Source organism: Lathyrus oleraceus, chromosome 5 (assembly GCF_024323335.1).
Source record: "Lathyrus oleraceus cultivar Zhongwan6 chromosome 5, CAAS_Psat_ZW6_1.0, whole genome shotgun sequence".
Lineage (NCBI taxonomy): Eukaryota > Viridiplantae > Streptophyta > Magnoliopsida > Fabales > Fabaceae > Lathyrus > Lathyrus oleraceus.
The window spans coordinates 551,715,246-551,720,547 of record NC_066583.1 but is presented as its reverse complement, the minus strand read 5'-3'; positions in this window follow the sequence as shown (position 1 = coordinate 551,720,547).

Sequence of the window (5,302 nt, the reverse complement as noted above, 5' to 3'; positions counted from 1 at the left end):
CCATCGTATAACTGTCTCTTAGGCAGACCATGGATTCACGAGGCAGGCGCCGTGACATCCACCCTACACCAGAAATTGAAGTTTGTAAAGAATAAGAAGTTGGTGGTGGTAGGGGGAGAAAAGGCTCTTCTGGTTAGCCATTTGTCTTCCTTCTCTTACATAGATGCTGAGGATGAAGTTGGAACTTTGTTCCAAGCTTTATCTATTGCTGAACCTGTTGAGAAGAGAACTTCTTCATTCGCTTCCTACAAAGATGCGAAGTTGGCCATTGAGCATGGTGCAACTGCTGGATTAGGGAAAATGATTGAGTTAGAAGACAACAAGTCCCGGGCTGGCATAGGCTATTCTTCTAGGGTCTTCAACAAGCAAGGTTTATTCAAGAGTGGAGGATTCATCCACACCGGTCAGGATGAAGAGGCTGATGCCATTTTGGAAGAGGACGAAGAGGATTCTAGAAACTTCATTATCCCTGGAGGGATCTGCAATAATTGGGTCGCTGTGGATATTCCAACAGTTATCCATAAGTCAAAGTAATGTTCATTATGTTTGAAAACCCTTCTCCCATGCCAAAGGGAGAAGTGATGACATTGTTGATGCATAAATGCAATGATACTTTCATTCAATAAATTCATGTTAAATGTTTGTTTTTCCAATTATTTTCCCTTTTTGCTTTTTGCAAGAAATTGGTGATCACATAAAACCCTAAAAATAAAAATAAAATCAATCTTTTCATCTGCATAATGATTTGCCTTGCTTGAATTCTAAAAGCTTTTTTATATCCAAAATCATTATGCAGGTTGATCAAACCCATTGAACATAATGATCCAACACCATCTCCCAATTTTGAATTTCCTGTATTTGAGGCGGAAGAAGATGATGTTGAAGAGATTCCTGACGAGATTACCCGTCTACTTGAGCGTGAAGAGAAGATCATTCAACCGCATCTTGAGAATCTAGAAATAGTCAATTTAGGGTCTGAAGATTGTGTGCGAGAAGTGAAGATTGGGGCGCTCCTGGAAGAATCTGTTAAGAAGGGATTGATTGAATTGCTACGAGAATATGTTGGCGTCTTCGCCTGGTCATATGAAGACATGCCTGGTCTAGATACTGATATCGTGCAACATTTCCTACCTTTGAAACCTGAGTGCATGCTGTAACACCTCAAAATTTTCCCTCTTCTCTTGGGACTAGCTTAGCATATTGCATTTCATTTTGTAGGACATTAGGCATTACATCTTTGCATATCATGTGAAATAAACAAGTCATCCTCCAAAGTTTTTTTCAGAAGATAGAGAGGTGAAGAGATTCGAGCCTGAGGGTCTCATGGATTGATCATCAACCATCTGAAGGTTTGTGCTTCAATTAGGGTTTCTTAGTTCTTCAATAAGTTTGACCATTATCTTATTGGCAAGGATATGTCGTCATCATCATGGGTATGTCTTCTCAAAGGCTCATTGTTTATGCTCAGATTCTTTGGGATTAGGGTTTTGACCTCTGGTCAACCCTAATCAGTTGCATTCTACCAGTCAGGTATTTTCAAGGAGATGAGGTTTTTCTTGAGAAGGGGATCATCATATTGATTTTATTGAGCTTGTACAAGCCAGGGTTTCATCTTTGAGCCATTTCATCAGGTGGTTGAGGCTCAAAGTCATCTGTGCATGTTTAAGTCATCTAGGGCCCATAAAAAGTCAACTGCAAGTCAACTGTGGGCTAGGAGGTGGAGAAATGAGTTTCAACATCTCATTCATGTTCAAAAGAGGCTTATTAATCATGTCAAATGCATATCTTGAAGAATTGGAGGGCAGATCAAAAGTTTCCAAAAATGGAAAGTGACCTGTAATTGGAAGTTTCGAAAAATGGAAAGTTTTTGGTTCAAATTCAACTTGATTTTACGTCATCAAATAAGCTTCAAATGAAATTTTGTCCAACACGAAAGTTGAATATCTTTCTCTCCCATTTCCAAAAAGTCCAAGATCATGAATTTATGATGAATGGTTGGGGAGATATGATCAAATCATGGCAAAGTGTGCTTGAAACTTCAAATGGCCATATCTTTTGAACAAAAACTCCAAATTTGGTGCCTCTTTTTCTAAAATGCTTCTCATGTCATGAAGTTTCCAAATCAATCATCATATTGCATAAAATGTCATCACATGATCATTTGCGTATCCATGCCCATTTTGGAGGGAAATTGCAAAATGTAAAAAATGGTGCATTACATGAACTTTTTATCATTGCCAATGTGTTAAGAAAATGATTTTAAGTGCATTTGAGCTGGTAATGGTTACTGTTCATGTGTGCATGCTTCACACACCCTCCAATTTGTCATTTTTTGCCATGCACCTTATCTTGATTAATTTCAACTAAAACATGGTTAATTTGGATTAAGAGTGGATTAGTGAAGCATATATATTCATAATCATAACAGAATTGGGGGAAATTCTAGATCTAGATCTCAAAATTCTCTCTCCCTCTAAAATTTTCTTCTAAGCAAAATTCAAATTTCTTCAACATAACACCTTGTTTTGATTGAAGATTCATGATCAGTGAGTGTGATTGAGTGTGAATTCAGCCTTTGTTTGAAGAATTGGAGACATAATCGAGTAGTTGAAGTTCAAGAACATTGCCATGGCATTTGAGATTTGAGCGAGATCTACACTTTTCCAAGCTTCAAACTCTTCATCAATCATCATAACAAGTGTCCTGGAGTTGATTTGGACCATTACAAGGCCTTGGATCGTGCGTTTTCAAGAACTGCTCTTCAAGAGGTCATATTTTTGAGCTTCTTAATTCACTGTTTTGTATGCATAATCTTGTAGATCTCTCTTCTCTGAGCAATTTGATATGAATTTTGTGTGATTTAGTGCAATATTGAGTGAGTTATGTGTGATGGAAGTTTGATGCATCAATTTTATTTTGCTCGATTCTCTTTGATCATGATGAATTAGGTTTAGATGTTAGTTGATCTGTAATAACCATTGAAAGAGCTTTAAAATGATGTAGAAATTTTGAGATTTTGGAAAAAATTTCTGGACATTGTTACTGTTCATCATCATCTTCGTGAGGAAGATGATGATCTTCATCTTAGCGTCAGCCTTGCGTCCATCTAGCGTCCACTCTGGTTCGCTAGGGTTTCCGTTTGAAACGATGTCGTTTCAGTTTGGCGCGCGCTTCATTTGAAAATGGACTTGGTTCGATCCTGGCGCGCGGCATTTTTTCAAATTGCACTTCAATTTATTCATTTCCCTCCTTATTTGCCATGCTATGATCATTTTGATTTTAATTTTTTCTTCCAACTTTAAAAATTCATAACAATTTGAAAAATGCTCCAAAAAATGCCTGGTGGTTTGCTACTTGTTCCTTAGAATGTCTAGAATTTGATGATAATAAATTCTGAAGTTGTGCATGGCTGGATTTTAGATTGTGCTAGAATATGTGAACATGTGTGCATTTGTGACCTTGCTCCATTCATCTTATCATGAAATGCTTGATTTTAATCCAATGGACATGAAATTTTGCATGATGTTTCCTAACATGTTGATGGATGTTTTAGGCTTGGTTTCGTATTTTTCTCATTTGCCATTTCTGTTTTATCCACATGTTTGTTTAGTGTGACAATTTGTGTCACACAATTTGATGATCAACTTGTGAAATTTCATTTCCATATCAAATAACTTCTGTTGATTCTGCTTTTTTGTATGATGATCATGTTGAATGTGTTGAATGCTCATGATTTTTTCCAGAATTATTTGAATCATTTCTGTTTTGATTTGGAATTTTCATTCTCAATGTCCAAATGTATGCTTTGAAATTGTCTTTGACTTCCCTTGCTTATTACATGGACTTGCTTGATGATTTTGACTTGGTCCTTTTTAGGACATGTTAATATGTGTTTGAAGTTGCATTGTGTTGAATATTAGCTCCTGTTTTGGATTTTTTCTTCACCTTTGACCCTAGGCTTTGACCTAGTGGTTTGGACTTACATGTGAGCTTTGAATTTCAGGACCAAGCATCCAATCTTCATGGTTGATGTTGCTTCATCATTTGAATGTTGATGTTTGCTATTGATGGCTAACATTTGTTTGTTTTGTAGGTTGATGATAGCTCACTTGAGTTGTTTGGCTTATATGTTGTACATTGGGATTGCCTGTTTGTTGTTGACTGTTATTTGTTTGTCTGAATACTGTACTGATTTGTTTAGTTGTTTACACAGGTACCTAAGTTGCTTTAAGTTCATTTGAACTTTGCTTTGCTTTGCTTGTGGTTGGCATACCACTTAGGTATAATCCCTGATCTTCACGTAGTCTGGAAGACTTGTCATGTTACTTTGGCAGGCACCTGTCTGAAGCCCTCCTTAAGAGGCAATGTTTGTGGTTGTTTATCTTTGTGCCTTGTACATTTAAAGACCTCCTAAGTGATGAGGCATTGGCAGATAAAAGGGATGTGCAATCCATCCCCTACTACTCAGTTGTGTCATTCATCTTGCTCACACCCTGTGTTGATGCACTTTGAATAAAAAACCCAAAACCTTGTTGTGTCAAGTCATGTGGAATAGAGTCCCACATTCTTGACTCTCACACATTCTTTGATTCAAGCTCACCCAGGCCTGGGTTAAGAGCTATGAGGCATAACCCTCATCTCCATTTCATCTGCTCACCCTAACTCTCAATGTTAGAGGTTAAGAGCCTGACTACCCGTTTCAGTATCTGGCTTGTTTGTCAAGGTCGATATGACCCCTTGACTAAAGCCCAACCTTGCTTGAGCCCCTTGGTTGTGTATAGTGTGTGCTGATTGCTTTTGATGTTTATCTATTTTGCTTCTCATATCCTTTCTGTAGGAGTCATATGATCAACTTTTAAGGAAGTTGAATGTACGTAGAGATAGACTAGAGTTGACTCACTGCCTGTGTGAGTCAAACTCTTGTTAGAAACTTCAACCTAGGACTATTGTGGATTACATGATAACTATTAGGCTCAAGTCAGTCTCCCTTTTAGTTTGTCATTTCCCAGTCTCTGGTTAGGATAGAAATTTCTCCCCTGTTCAGGGGAACTACGTTGCCCTGATCCTCATACCAGATGAGGTACGTAGGCAGGAGATCGTGCGAGATCTCTCCGGGCACCCTTTTTCTTTTTTTGGTGTGTTTGTTTGTTTGGAGTCTGATGTAAGCCCAGCGATTGGCATTCTGTTTCCTTGTTTGTCTGTTGTGTGCTTGGAGTCTGACGTATGTCCAGCGATTGGCAGTCGGTTTCCTGTGGGTTGTGTGTGTGGAGTCTGATGTAAGCCCAGTGATTGGCATTCGGTT